This window comes from Corvus hawaiiensis, chromosome 6 (genome assembly GCF_020740725.1).
Source record: "Corvus hawaiiensis isolate bCorHaw1 chromosome 6, bCorHaw1.pri.cur, whole genome shotgun sequence".
Taxonomy (NCBI): Eukaryota; Metazoa; Chordata; class Aves; order Passeriformes; family Corvidae; genus Corvus; species Corvus hawaiiensis.
In genome coordinates, this window is record NC_063218.1 from 33,597,354 (window position 1) to 33,613,815 (window position 16,462).

The 16,462-nt window shown below is 35.8% G+C and overlaps 1 protein-coding gene across 24 annotated transcripts in view; it reads left to right on the top strand.

The window, feature by feature from the left end:
- GPHN (gephyrin) overlaps positions 1 to 16,462 on the top strand; it is a 286,068-nt gene that overhangs the window by 192,268 nt on the left and 77,338 nt on the right. The window lies entirely within an intron of this gene.

Sequence of the window (16,462 nt, forward strand, 5' to 3'; positions counted from 1 at the left end):
TTTTTAATTATTGCCAGGAATTCATTTCAGTGACAAGAGGTGTTCAAAGTATTTCACTTTGCAAGATCATCAGTCTCACTGATGTTCAGTTCTTTCACTTCAATATGCAAAGTTTCTTTCAGAGTTATCTTTGATCGTGAAGGATCCTAAGGAACTTGTTACAGTACTTTTAAGATGAGAGTGTGGGGTTTTTTCCATCTTGCTACTTCGTTCCCTTCACTCCTTATATTCTGCTTAAGAGAAAATCTCTCTCTGCTTCGCTTGCTACTTTTTTGTCCCTTCCCTAGCTATCCATTGTTTAGTTACACTGAACCAGACAAAACCCTCAGTGGTAAGTTAGATCCTTACGTATTTGTAGTTGCCATAGGTAACTTTTGATTCCTATGTAATGAAAGTTTATAGGCTCTATCTTACAGCTAAAATGAACAAGCAAGTCTACTTTTCAGAATTTTTTTCAAGTCCAGCAAAACGGTCATCTCACCTCTCCACTGCTCTATCTGTCCATACCTTCTTTGTAACACAGTACATTTAATTCTGCTAGTTGGTCACTTTCTGTTACTTTCTGTCTCCTATGGAGCACTATTGTCTTTATTATTCATAAGTAGACATTCTCTCTAAAGACCTAATATTCCCAATGCAGAAAGTGTGACACGTGTAATTTATGTAAATGTTCCAGTTGCAGAGAATTTCTGAAATGAAATAGCCTAGAAGAATACATTAAACTTTTTTTAAAGAAAAAAATGCTGATGAAAGTTGTTTCTCTGACAAAAAAAATCTTATTATTTCAGTAATTTCTCATGCTTACTGCTAACAAAAAATAATCTGTCATGAATGACCACTTTAATATTAAATGTGTACATTGATGTCCACACAGTCAAATGAATTACAAATTAATACTAAACCTAATTATGATTTATGTTTTCAGTCTAGTGTGTTTTCAATATAGAATTGCTATGTGAAGTAAGCACATTAGCAGATGGGAGCAGGTGGAGTTGGAAAGATGTTTTTGGTTTTTTGTCAATTACTGTTGTTACAAATTTTTCAGTAGAAATATTCAGTATTTATCAGTAAAAGATCAGGTTCCTTATCAGAAATTCTTAGTTAATAATAAGGTGCTGTTCAAGTGTGTTTTGGTAAGCTGTAGTTTTATCCACAGTGTAGATATTTTGTGTTCAAGTGCATAATTTTTTTTCATATTGATTCTTACTGTTTCTTCTTAAGTTGGTCATCCAAGTGACATATGGCAAGTATGTGAATGTATTTTAAAGTTTGAATGCATATACTAAATTTCCAAGTGAAGTTTGTTTCCTTTTTATTTATTAAGTTTGTATAAGCTGAAGTTTATTCTACCTAGGAACTTGCTTGAGCAAGTAGCAAGTGGCTTGACACAGCTGTTTAGCTGTGATTAGGTTGAGGAGCATGGAAAAGTGGAAAAAATGTTTTTTAAATTGTTAGGAGGATCTACATACACCCCAAACGCTGCAAGGGTTTCTTGCTTTTTCTTGTAAAAATACACACAGACATAGTTAGATACTTGTTCCTGCTGAAACTTCCAATGTTTTCATTATTATTTCTGGGTTTAATTTCTTCATAATTTTTTTCAATGCACATTCCAGGATTACAGAAGATTATATTTAGTAAAAAAAGATGCTAATAGAATGTATATTTGAGTAGAAAGTAGCTGTAATTGCCTTAAGACAAATACTGCTTCCTAAAGCACATCAATCTACTGTATCCTCCTGGGTTCTTCTCAATACACTGCAGCACTGGTTTTCAGATCAATTACTAATTAAGATGCCAGAATATTTTCATAAAGTCATTACCTTTTTCCCTCATTGTTTAAAGTGTATTGTCTTGGCAAAACATGTGGATAATTGAGCACTAGCAAGTTTTATTTTTAGTTTACATTTTGGTTACAAACCCTGGTAGTTGTTAGTTAACAACATGCTGCAGCTTCAAAAGTGAGATATTGTAACTAAGGGAGAAGCAGCTTGGTATGCTTGGGATATTAAAAAAACTCTCAGATACATCATAGTTACTAAAATCCTTTCAAAAATAGAAGGTACAGTTTGCAGGAAGGTCAAAGACTTCAAGGGTAGTCTTTTGGGCATTTTTTGTTGGTACCAAAATAAAGCCATCAACAAGTCTCTGGAGAAGAAGAAGAAAGACTGGGGTAAAGTGCAGGCTGAACACTGTATTTCAGTAGAAGTACTTATTTGTCTTAGCTTTCTTTATTGAATATATATGCTTCAAGTAGTACTTTATTTATTCATACCTGGAGTCGGTATTAAATAGCAGCACCAAAATATAGTTCTCTTCCCTTATTCATGCTAAAGAACTGTTTATAGCAGTAGTAAAGAAGGATGTTAAAGTAATTGGGAATTCAGAACATCCAGAACAATTCTTGCAGTCGTAGAATCAGCTACTTTTCAGACCCGTTACATATTGAATCATACAAAGAAGCTCTAATGTGCAAAATTTCTCTACATTTGTATGTCTTAATAACTAGTTGATATTTATTAAGCTATGGAATTTCATTTGTTTCCTGAATCCAACGAAAACTTTCAAACAGGTCAAAAAAAGTTTCTCAGTCTTTCCCTGGAAATACTTTTTTTTTTCAAATTGTAACCATTCTGCATGTGTATTCCTTCAGAAGGGAACAATCTTTCAATACATACATCCTGGCTCACACATGCATTGCATGAGTTCTAGTATGAGTTCTAGCATGCTAATGCTGCACCAGATTGTCAGTTCCTTCTTGAAATATTTTTTTCAATTAGCTTTGGAAGCACGAGTTTTCATTTCTTACTATGCTGTCTTCCAAGGCCGAGTGTTTTTTTCAAATTCTGGTAACTTCAATTTGTCATTTCTTTAAGATGGGGAAACAATGTGCATTCTTCTCACATTAGAAGCCTAACTGACATCTTTTCAGTTCCTATCCAAAACAAATCTCTGGTTTGAATTCTGATGTAACACAAGATGAGGGTTTGGGGGGTTGTTTAATGGTTTGGGGTTTTTTCATTGACGGCTGTGTAGTTATATCTGTCTTTCATCCAGTGTCTTCAATTAGACATTACTGTGAATGCACCTCTACAGAATTGTTTGCAAGCTACATTTTAAATGTATCTAGTTTTGGTTTTTTCAGTGATGCTTGTTGAGTTTGCTGGCACCTGATGATCCTTTTGATGTCTTGCTGAAGATGGCATCAGAGAAATATTGACTTCCCATCTCCATTCAGTCTTTTTCCTTGGGACTATTAGTTGCTATTACATATGTCAATTGACTAAATCCCGTTTCTTCATAAAAATGATTTCAAGAGTAAAACTGTGCATCTCATAGGCTGACTTTTCATATTGTCTTATGTTCTGTGTGTAGCAATTTGGTTTTCTTCTATTCCTCTTCTTTAGTGTCTTATAGTCCATTCATACATTAACCTGATTTAATCAACCGCTCAACTCTGAGCTTCTGTTCCTTCACTGACTGTTGAGCTAATAAATCATCCACATCACTTATTGTTGTGTTCTTTTCTGACTAAATAATGTTTTTAAAATGCACCTGTAAGGATAAACAGCAATCTTCTAGTTTCTTTCATATTAGAGTAAACAGTTAATGATGGTGTAGCAAAGTTCAGTGCCAGATGGTATAGGAGAGATAGGTGATGTTATTTTAAAACAAAAAGGATTTCATTCACCTTTTCATGTCTATGTATTCACAAGCACAAAGATACATGCATTCGGTAGTCTGTCCAGCATCTATATGTGTGTGTCCAGCTGGAATGGTCAGGATAGCTTGAAATGATGGAGAGGATGTGGAGCACAGCTATGACATTCTCCACTTCTCTAGCATCTTTCTTATGCTGGTATCCATTAAGTCAGTGTTGGATGTCTAAGTCACTGACTTAGAAGTAGCCTTTTGTACTCCTTAGGACCTGACAGTAAAGGGGATATTTGTCACTCCATCTGCTTCCACCTCTTGAATATGTTAGATTTTCTTGCTGTACTGTGTTCTCCTTATGTAAACCTGCTATTTATCATTCCAGTTTCATCTCTCAGCAGCTCAGCTCTGTTTTGGTCTGTAAATCATCTTAAGTTGTCTGGTTTTACTGATTTGGTATCCCCAGAAGCTGCATGAAGTGCTGTGAACTAAATGAACTACTAATCTGCATGCCATCAACATTTTTCTTATGTTCCCTCCACTATGCTTTCTGGTGCTTCCCCATCCATACATGTCCTTTCTCTTCTCTGCCACTCTTATTATGTCTGTTAGATATTCAAGGAGGATTCTTATGCTGAAGTCTATATTAGCTTGCTATTGAAGCAAGCATGTCACAGTTTGATATTGTATCATGCATAGTTTTGCATCATCCTCATCATCATCATATGCATTTCATGTACATTTTGGCTGGGGCAGAGGTAGTATGGGGCTACACAGCACTACAACAAGCATCAAAAGCAGAAAGCAGCCACTAAGGAGCATTGGACTAATAAATACACAGTCAGGCAAGTGAGCCCCATGACAATCACAGGAGCCTGCTGATTATTATCTGAACAGAAATAACAGCTATAAATTCAATCTAGCACACTTCAATCAAATCTGTCATTATCTCAAACACTTTGAGCCCTATGTGTGGTGCCAAAAAGACTGTTGTGGTTTAACCCCAGCTGGCAACCAAGCCCCCTGCAGTTGCTCACTTTCTCCCCCACCAGTGGAGTGGGAGAGAGAATCAGAAGAGTAAAAGTGAGAAAACTCGTGGGTTGAGGTAACGCCAGTTTAATAGGGAAAGCAAAAGCACACACAAGCAAAGCAACACAAGGAATTAATTCAATGCTTGCCATGGGCAGGCATGATATCATCAGCCAGCTCCAGGAGAGCAGGGCTCCATCACTCGTAACAGTTATATGGGAAGAAAAACACCATCATTCCAAATGTCCCCACCTTCCTTCTCCCAGCCTTACAGCTGAGCACAACTCCATACGGTGTGGGATATCTCTCTGGCTGGGGTCAGTTGTTCCAGCTGTGTCCCATCCCAAATTTTTGTGCATCCCCAACCCATTTGCTGGTGAGGTGAGGAACAGAAAAGGCTTTGATAGTGTTGTAAGAACTGCACAGCAATACCAAAACCATCTCTATATTGTTGACAGTGTTTCCAGCATAAATCCAAAGTATAGCCCTGTAGCAGCTACTGTTGCACAACAGGCAACTGAAGGTAGTCTAACAGCAGCAGGCAGGTTATGTGTTCACAGGAGCCAAAACTGATATTTAGACTAAGAAAGCTCTTTCAAGGCATGCATGTTGCTGTGATTAATCTATCATCTGCAGTAAAAGTTTGCTGGTTCCATCACAGAAGTAACATCTATCTGACGCAAGATGTGAGAGAGAAACAAGAATCTGAAGCACAGACAATAATTTTCTCTTGATGTAAATATGCAATTCCCTTCAAGTGGTAGGTTCTTTAGCAAGTGTACTAATAGTCCCTGAAGTCCAGTTTCACCTTTAAAAAGGGTTTTAGGAAGTAGAGGAGTTGAAAGTATGTGGCACCTAGTGGTTCTATGATCTTAACTCTTATTTTGAGCAATATCTCGTATTATTTAACGTTATAGTGTGTGATACCATCAAAGATCAGCAAACTAAAAATAGATTTTCCCTTCTGCACAGCTGTCTCAAGCCTTGTTTTAGAATCTCACTATCTCATTGGTCAGTCTGCACTCTGTTGCCTTTTTCCTTTTGACTTAAATAGGCCAATCCTTTCTTGTATTCATTCCTCAGCCAGACAAACAAAGGGGATGCATAAAAATTTTTAGATTTCATTTTCATTAATTAAGTGAAGCTCCCTCATTTTTATGCTTTAAAAAAAAATTCATTCCAAAGTCTTTTCCTGCATCTGTTGTAGATTTCAACTTCCTTGCATGATCAAAACTGTATATTTTCTTAAATGAGATTTTATCGGTCTTTTGTAGAATGGATTTATAATCTCAGTCTTTTTTCCAACTGGTAAGTCCTTGCCCCTGTATCAAAGAGCTTTGTTAGTTCAGAGTTTTGTGTTAAATTTCGCTCCATTTCTCTTACAGCACTCTTAATTGTTATTGAATACCTGCTGATAAGATTACTTTAATATTCTGTAATGATGATGCTTCTCATATTTATCTGAGAGCACTCAAAATCATTATTGAACATACTAGATAGGGTCAGTTTCTACATCACTCAGTTGCAAAATTCTCTTTCACCTCTTCTGCTTTCAGCAAATAAAATTACCTTCCAATTAGCAATTTTCTTGCCCTCCCAACAATTCTGCTTTTACTTCTATATGTTCCTGTCCTACATTTCGTGTTTATAGGAGCAGCTGCCTCATCAAATGTAATTATATTAATCCTCATTGATCACTATGCCTTTGTTCCTGTATCATGTATTACCATCCCCAATCAAAATTCACTAAAGGTATTATTTTTCATTACCCAGTTTACCACTGATGTCTTCCCAGCCTCAAATGATGGTATTTCTGCTTTCTCTTTTCCTATTTCTATGGTTAAGGAGACTTTTACTCCTTGTTTTGAATTCATTTAACTCCATTTTGTAATTAATAGTTTCTAGCTTAGACAAAATAGTATCTTTTATTTTCATATCTGCAAGGCTCTCTATCAAGACCTAGTAGCCTTCTTGGCATGTTTTTTATTCTTCACTCAAAAAAACAGAGTCAAAGTATTTCAATAATGTTTTTGGACTGTCAGAGTGGTACTTTAGCAAAAGGCTGATGAAAAGTGGTCATTTGTCTCCTTTGGTGCATAAAATTTTGTCTGTTGATACAGAAAAGCATATTTTTCAAAATAAGTCTTGTTTTAATTGAGTACCTCTTCACTTTCGATCTCTTGCATCCATATGAAAAACACTTCTCCTTTGAGAGCAAATCCATCTTCGTGTAGTCAAGAAATCAGGCAATTTCATTGTAGTGTAAAACTGCAAAATTGTTCTTGATCTGGTTTTATAACAAAGGCATTTAGCCAAAAAGTTAGTTGTTTCTCTGAAAAACAGATTGAGCCCATTGTAAGGCTCCTGTAGACCATTTGACCATTTACTCTAGAATATGTGTGTGCCATCATTTTGCATAGCACCTATAGGGTGCCTTCTACAAGGCACAGGAGACATAAACCTTATCTCAATTTTGGGAAATTTTTTTGTAATGACTCCTTCATATCAAGGTCTTGTTTCTGGTATCCTTTTTACCCAAGCAGATAAGCTTTCTCTTTTACAAAAGGTAGTTCTCAGAATCATGTTATCGTTGCATCTGCAACAATGCATTAAATGTGAATATAGTCTTTTTTTTTTTTTTTTCAAGAGAGAAAATACAAGGCATTTTCTTTTAGGACTTGGCCTGAACAATTGCTAGTAGAAATTGAGGATTTCTTTCGTCAAGGAGATTCTTACATCATCTTGATTATCCAAGTTTTTGAACTGTAGCTATATTTAACAAGTATTTCCCCAGAAGGTTTTGAGAAAAATGTACAAGATACTTTTTCTTTAGCATTCTTCTGCCAAGTTCCCATGCCTTATTTCTTGTCTGTAAAAGGAGGACTTGGTTATGTGGCCTAATGTCCTCACTTCTACCTATTAGAAGTGTGTAATCCTCATTCTGTGCCTCTCTATTACTCAGATGATTGTTTTAAAAAAAAAAAAAATTATGCACATGTTTACAGCCTACTGTGCACTGTGCCACCATACCACAGGAAGATTCATGCACTGTGTCAATGCTACTGTACTTCTTCGGTGTGCTCCTACTCTATCTGTTCTAAGTGCACTAAATGACACTTTAGAGTACTTGGAATGAACACTAATCATTAAGCAGTTAGATGAAGTCAATTTATCTGGAAAGGTTCAAACATTATTGTAATCCCTAACATACCAAATCCATTCCATTAAATAGTCCTGTTAAATAGTATCAATCACTAAATATCAAAGTATCAACAAACGGTGCTAGGAAATGAGGGAAAAAGATGTGATGGAAAAGGTAATGGGTTTTAGAATCAAAAGACCATTTGTCACAATCGCTTTTCCAGACTTCTCATTCTAAATTTTTTAATACAGTTCGTCTTGTTAAATTCAACTTTGCTTACCCCTCTAATTACCTCCTTTCTCACATGGATGTTAGAAGCACTTTATTTTGTAAATAAAACTATGCGAGGCTTAGGTCACTGCTTATCCAATTCTGTATTCTGGATCTGCAAGGAGTATTCAGTATGTGCCAAGTGCATTGCCTGTGTTTCAGAAATTTTTTATTTAGTTGTGCCTTTTTTGTTTAGTAAAATATTAATCAAAGATCGTTCTCCTTGTTTTAATTTTCTACAGCAGGAAGAAGGAGAAGGCACTATAGTGCTCCAGGGAATTGTCCCATTTTTAACATCAGCAATCATTTTAACTTGTTCTGTTTGCTCCTTGAAGAGACTGTGTAAGAAAACAGTATTTAATTTTTTTCTACACTTCTGTCTTTGTAAAATTAATAAGCTGTAGCAGTACAAATTACGACAAAATTCTGATGATGTGTTAAAATCCAAGTTCAAAATTGTATGACCATGAAGATACTGTTCCATTCACAGATGCCTCAAGATTAGGTGTTAGAATATGTTGTGACGATTATTAGTAATGGCAATAATGCAGATGCATCACCATTTTTATTGCACTCAAAATTTGGCTTTAATATCTGAAATTAATTGCCCCTATTTTACTCACCAATTTAGTTTCATTTTAAAAGGCAAAATATATATTATCTCTTTATAAAGGGTATTTATGAATAGGGTAGAATTTGATTTCTTCAATTAGTTTTCAACAGTATGTTTACTTGTTTGAAAGGAAAGGAAAGGAAATGGCTATTTCTATTTCTGATCACTTTCACGCCATCATTGCCTGGTTTTGGACATGAATTTCTGTAGGCATTTATTGATATTTACACTTACTGAAATCTACATACGTTTCAGTATGTTGCTTTTTATTTAAACTGCCAATACTAGAAAAAGTCCATGAAAATCTGTATGGAAAAAGTCCATGAGAAAATAGGGATCCTTAAGGTGAGATATTCAAAGCACTTATGCTTGGAACATATTTCTCTCCAATGGCTGTGTTGGAAACAGGGCTTCCCACTTGATTACCTTACAGTAGTTTTATGGAAATTGTTCTGTAAGAAACAGCAATGGGTTTGGCAAGATTTCAAACCAGCTGCTGGCTTTTTTCAAATTTGCACCATTCATTGCAGTTTATTTCTTAAGACTGCTTTTTTTCTTCTGTGTGTAGTTTTTCAAAATGTGAGGAGCGCCTTTGAGCAAGGAGTTCTTGTGTTTGCATGGCAGTTCTTTGCAACACAGGGTTTGCTTTATGAAGTTTGTAGACAGCTTGTTGGACAATGGTTTCACTCAACAGCACTGTCAGTATGGACAAAGATTGACCTTGGCCATTTACCAGGTTATTGTTAGTACTTGGCCATTTAAAGGTCATATTGTTTTAAGCTTCTGCAAAGTGACCTGAATACCAGGTCTTTCCACCTTAACTTAATCTTCTGATGTTGTCCTCTCACTGCTTTAATTGTTTCCTGTGGCATTAGTGGATACATCCTTTTCCAATATCCTTACCCACCCTTCCACTCCTCTTTCATAGTTGAACTCCTCAGGATGTATAAATGTGAGGAAATACATGTGACAAGATGTATTTACACAGATTTTCCAAACACAGCCCTGTCTAGTCAAATGGATAAAATACAGGCTGTTACAGACATTTGAGAAGAAACCTTAGAGGCACTTGTCCTCTTCCCTTTAAAATCCCACTGCCCCATCTGTTTTCAGAAAGATGAGATCTTCCTTGTTACACTGAACCCCAATGCAAACATTTCTCCCTTAATTTTGGTGCTAGAAGTGATCAAAGAGAGCAGATATTTGCTTTATAACCCTACCAGAGAGCTGGTTTGCTTTATAATCTACCTGTCCTGCCATCAGATCACCTCTAAGTGATTTCATTGGTGCAACAGTTTTCTCCATGACCACAAGGGTATCTTTGATAGGAGCTAGCTTAGTGTCTAAAAATGTTTAAAGGACAGTGTCCTCCACTATATGCACTGTAACCCTATATCTGCTGCGGCTTTTAAAACTTAAGTTCAGCTTGGTACAGCAAGGCAAAATAGCGCATTCAGAAGTGAATTGTCAGTTTGGGAAAGGTATATAAAAAGAACACAAAACTTCACCACCCAGGACTAGGATGTTTTTATTTTTTCCTTAAATATGACCTTTCCTGCTTGCCAAGACAGGTTCCTGATATATGGGACTCTACCAGGAGCATGAGGTACAAATTCTGCTTTCCTTTGTGGGGAAGGCCAGAGAATCACTGAGGCTGCAGGCAGAGGTAAGGAGCGAAATGTGCTGGCAGACAGTGAAAAAATGTTCAAATGGGTCTGAAATGAAAGTATTGATTGAAAATATTGATTGAAAGTATTGAATTGAGAAGAAATTGGATGTAAAGGTTGAGTGGTAAAGGTCTGATATAGACCAAAGCAATATTTGTGCCTCTTGAGTGATGAGGCTGCAGGACTTAGAGTGTTTGAAGAAGAGTAGGGAGTAGCTCGGATGCAGGACATAGCGATAGCATTATGAGAAAAGGAAGGGCTGTGGTCAGGAGGAAGTGGCAGAAAGGCAGCGTTGAGCAGGTAGAAGGGTTTGCAAACCTTCAGCTGCGTGACAGGAGAGTTGTCCAGCTGTTCACTGCATATGACAGTAAGGACCCAGCTCTTGTATGCCCACATATCTAGTTTAAATGAGATTTAGGACATTAAGTCACTACAAATAGAGGCATACTATGTAGTATTTGTAATTATTGTAGTCTGTCTTGCCCTGGCTGTGCATTTTATCTACCAACTTTTAGATTTGATTTCTGAACATTAAATTTCACTGAAGTCAATAGATGTTTTCAAAGAACTGGGCTGACACATGTTGGTATAAAATAACCAGTGTACAAAGTCTCTTGTGTAAGGACATGGTTATATTATCTTTGCCAATATGTGTATTAACAGAGCATTTGATCCTGTGATGATACTAGCTTGAAAATAGTAAGAAAATTGCAGTACTTTTTACCACTGCTTGTTCCACCTGCACGGTGTTTATTCCCCCATTTGCACATGGAACAGTGTGAGTACTAGTGCCCATTTGAAAAAAAAAAATAACTGTGGGTAGTGTGACCAAAATTTGTGATGTTTTATTGGCATTCATTAGCCTTCACGTACATTACGCTTTTATAGGTTTAACATTATTGAGAAGTGCAGCAACCTTAATAAAACTTCTATGCCATACTGTGGTATAATGCACAGGCATGAATATGTTTATTGGTTGAGAATGTATGTCATTGTTATAGGAGCCTGTATTCCCTTTGTTTGAAATATTCCCCATTTATTCAGGAAGCATCTTCTAATTGGTGTTTGTCTGGCATAAAACAACAGAAGTAAAAATACTTTCAAATGCAAATCTATTTTTTATGCATGGAGGTAAAAGTTATACATAATGCATTTTTTAACTTAAATTGATTTGCTGCTATATTAAAAATATGTAAAGCTCTTTGTTAGCAGTGGAAACTGCTCACTTGATGTAGAACATTGTTCTTATCAGAGAAGAGAATTTAAGTTGGAGTTTGGATTTCTGTATCAGAATTTTCTCCTCTTGATTAGGCAAGTAAGGGTTGTAAAAAATGCCACCTAGGCCAGAATTGTATTATATAATATTTGGAAGTTGACAGTCACTGTCCCCACCATCAAAGTTGTTCACAAGTAGTATGTAATTACTTCACTAAGTAAAATTACTTCTTGCCAGCCATCGAATATTTACAGTTTATTCCTTTTTTTTTAATTGGATGTCACTACCCTTCACTTATCTCCAGTTTGTTGTGTACCTTGAACTTGATTAACATTCTTAAGGGTCAGAAAATGCATTTTCCATCTTCATAAGTTTAAATCTCCTTTGGATTCAGCTCCCTTACGTGATCTGGCCAATACATGAGATTTTTTGTTCCTGGCTGACTGATGTGAAATCATTGCCAGTTGGGTTATACTTTGGAGATATGTTTCTCTGTTAATATGAATTGTGTGAGAAATTGTGTGAGAGATTTCAATAATATTTATTTGGAACACAGTGGTATAATTATATGTAAAGTATAGCTTTTGTAGTTTCTCTTCATCAACTTGACCTCCTCCTCTAGCTGAATGCACTTTATCAACTCAAGAAATCTCTAAGCTTTTAATACAGATTCCTGATGGCTTCTAAATATCCCTGTTCTTTATATGTTGTATTCTTTCAAAGCATACAACATATAAAGAATTACATATAGGTCATGTGGGGGCTGTTCAAATACATGCTGATTCATATTTAGTTTATCTTCTGGTATGTTTTTAATGTTTTTATCTTCTTAATGCATTTATCTTTAGGATCATTTTAATGCTTTTTTATACATCCGCCTACCTTTTCACTGAGTCACAAAACACCTCTTTATGCTGGGCTGGAGCTTATCCCCTTGTTTTTCTTCTATATTTTGCATTGGTTAGTGGAATGGCCCTTGGGGAAAAAAAAAAACAAAAGCAGGTTCGGGGTATGTTGTGGAATTCTGCTGAAGGAAGTAGTGAACCAAAGTAGGAACATCACATGTGCAGTTTTGCTTTAGATTTCCAAAACTGATCATTCCTTTCTCAGCATGGTGCCCTGCACTTTGAGATAAAACAGTAACTGGAAGGAAGTAATGGCAGGTAAAACTGAAAAAACAGAGGAGGTCTTATTTTCTCATAGCACGTAGAAACTAGTGAGTGTCACTATTTCACATCCAAAAACTTCTTTAAAAATGAACAACTTCATAAATATTTATTAACCACATGTGTAGTCACATTGACAAATATGATGCAAGGAAGTTTTATTATTTAGGATTCAGTAGAGGATATTCACACCATTGCACTGCACATTCCCTAAGGCAACTAGGTAAGAAGCACAAGGGAACTTCCAGCTAAATGCAGTAAGAAGCCATGGCTGGAAACTGACAGGGACTATTTTTGTGGAAGGAAATAGAAAATGCTTGTCAGCACAGTTGCCAGGGATATGTGGTATAACATACCTGCCAAAACATCTCTTTGCAAACCCAGTGATGTTCCACAAGTAATATTAATAGTTTTCTTTATTCACCATTCATTGTTGATCTCTGCAGTAGTAATGAAGTGGGAGAACAGCTATGTTTTTCTTACGAAAAATATAATCTGAACTTGATTTGGATGCTGTGTAGTATAATCTCTTACTTTTGATTATCATAATTCCAACATTGCATGCCCAGGTCATCAAATAAGGTACCTGACACCTTTTTAAACTACTGCTGTAAAAAATTTCCATAGTGAGTTTTGCATTTATTCAATTTCAGTATTAAGTAATTTAATCATATCAAAAAGGTGTTCTCATTATGAACCATTCATGTGTTGCCCAGGATTTTGGAAAAAAGTCTGACAGAGGTTTAGCTTTTTGGTGAATGTGGATGGGAGAACACTTTTCTGAAAGACTTAGGTCCTGCAAAATTCCAATTTCTTTGTCAGAGTGTGAGCAGGGAAAATTTAGTGTAGCACAAATAGAGTATATTATCAGAAAGGGGAAGGACTCTAGCATAAATAGTGTTAAATGTTTGAGGCTATTTCTCCTGTTGTGGAACTCTTTCTTGAAATAAATCCAGCAAAAGGTAGAGTCTCAGATTAGCTAATTGTTCAGAGATGTTCTTTCTTTATGACAAGTATAACTGATAGATTAGATATATTAGCTATGTATTAAAGGTTAGATCTTCTAAATTCCTTTTTCTGGAGTAAAATTAAGGAGGAAGAATTACAGGTTCATTTCTCATGTGCTCTATTAAGTAGAAGGTAGCGGAATAACACTGAAACCATATGTGAGACTTCTGCTTAGAAAACATTTTCTGTTCACCCATCTTCTAACAAATCCATTAACCATATTTGAGCATTCCTCTTTGCTCACTGGTTCTGGTTCCTAAGTTTTCTTTGACTGGCTTCCTATCTCATTCTACTCCAACTGTAACTCCACCTTGTTCTTCAGATATCAAGATAGGGATACCTGTAGCTGATTTTTAGCTATTAACTCCTGCCGTTATTCCATTGTGAATAAGAAAGGGGTGTAAATACAAGGCATTTATAAACTGTCAGTGCATTATACCTTCCTAGTTTCCTGGAATGTTCCCTACACAGCACCTTTCTTCCTTCATTGCATTGAGTATCTTCATTTATCACCTTCAGAGTGTTCCAAAACCCTCAAGTTTTTCAGGTAATATTTTGCCCATAGCTACTTGGTGTTGCTCCTGCGCCTCATCTCTTAATCCACTTATTTAGCTTGTGTTGTGGTATAGATACTTTTGATTTAGACCACTTACACACATCTTTCATCTTAATCTTTTCTATTTACCAGTGTTCATCTATGATAGGGTTCTTGTGTCTAGCAGAGTTTCTGAAAATCAAGGAATGTATAATCCATGCCACTTTCTGAATTGTAACTTCTTGATCATCCTACATTTGACCAGAGAAAGATAAGGATATTCCTTTTTGTCGTATTTGCCATGAAAAAGATACGGGGTTTTGTTCCTGCTGTCCCTTGCCTTCTTGGTAATACCCTATTTAATTCCCAGAGCAGATGTAGTATAGTTTGTGCAATACTCATATAATTCTGATTCATCCCTTGAGAAGCATTCAAGTTGCACTCTGCAATGTTCCTGTAGAAAACATGCTGTCATATATATTAACTGTGCCATGGATGTAAAACAAGACTTGAACTTAGACTATCTCCTTGTAAATTATATATGCAAGCATTTAGAACTTCATTGGTCTCAGTGTACACACTGTACATGTATTTCTATCTATATTTTGAAGAAAGATAGACTAAATAATATTAGTTATATTCACGTATAAAATCTCCAGTCTCATTTCTGTCTGAGTCCTAAACTTTCAGAACAACTTGAGCAGCCACAATTGGTGAGTAATGCAGGAAAACCTTTTTCCCTGAAGGGCAATGCATATTGCTGTCACAACTTTTCCTCAAGTTTCTGTGTTATGTAGCACTTTTCTTAATGCCCTAGTTCCATATCATTATGTAAGATTATAAGCATTTATTTTTTCCTATTTCTCATTTTCCAAACAAACCTAAATTTATTATTCATTTTAAAAGTTTCAAATTGGAAAAATGAATCGCAGTTCTACTGGATTATGTCTTATTATCTGGGACTGGTAGTGCCTCAACCAGGATATTGGGAAAGCATCTTTGCTGTAGCTCATGGTGTTTTCTGTTCAGATAAGGATCTTTTTCCAAATTGAGGCGTACCTTTTTTCCGCAATTAGGAAATACATAGCTGATATGTAGTAACTCAGTTACAACTGCGTATATTTTAATTGAATGTGTCTTCTAAAGGAGACATAGTTTATTTAAGAATGATGGTTTCTTCTTGGTCTATATACTAGAATTGATTGGAGATTTACTTGGAGTCCCATGATAACAATAATGTGGGTGTTTCACTTGAGAGTTCAAATCAGGTGCTATTTTAATGCCATAAGACCAGGGAAGGAAACCAACAATTAACATAAATGTTTCCAGTGTATTTTGCTAATGGACATCCTAAAAGAACTAAATACTCAAATTGTTAAAATGTTTTTTTAGTTGCATTGTTTTATTGAGAATCAAATACAAGTAAAAATCCAAAGCATCCCATTGACTGTTTTTTGAATAGGAATTTCTCTGTTTTGCATGGGTCAGGTAAAAACAAACAGGACAATTTAACTTGTGCCTTGCTAGTGTGCTCCAGAGAGCATAAAGCACAGTTGAATTTCCATGGTTCATTCAATCTTTGGCTTCTTTGCTGAGTTTTCTTAAAGGCAGTTACTGTGATTTGAAGGGATTCACCTCAGTTGTGTGGGATTTTGTTTTACTTAAGATAATAAAAGCTTTCAGTTCAGTCTTGGCTCAGACTAGTAGGATGTCACAAAAGTAATTTTTATTGCCTTCTACCTCTCTACTTCAAATGACACATGCTCAGTTTATCAGTAAAAGAGGTTTATTTACCAGATTAAGAAATTCTGAAAAGAACTTTTGCTGTAAATGAACTTTTTTTTTTTTTACGTGCTTCTAAAAATATGAAGCCTTTTGAGCAGCTACCTCATTTGTTTCTTCCATCCTCTGCATCATCTAGGAAAAAACATACATAATAAAGGAAAAGTAATCAGATAGGAGATGTTGGGGATCATATACATAGTGTATTTAAATATTTAAAATAAATATCTAATGTTGGTCTGGCATTAAAATTTTCTGGTTGGGCAGCATAATTTTTAACTGGGAATCTTGACAGCAGTGGCTAAAATCTCTAGGCCTGGGCCAATAGGAATCTGTATTCATTCTGTCAGGTATCAGTCATGATACTTGCAGGCTCCCAG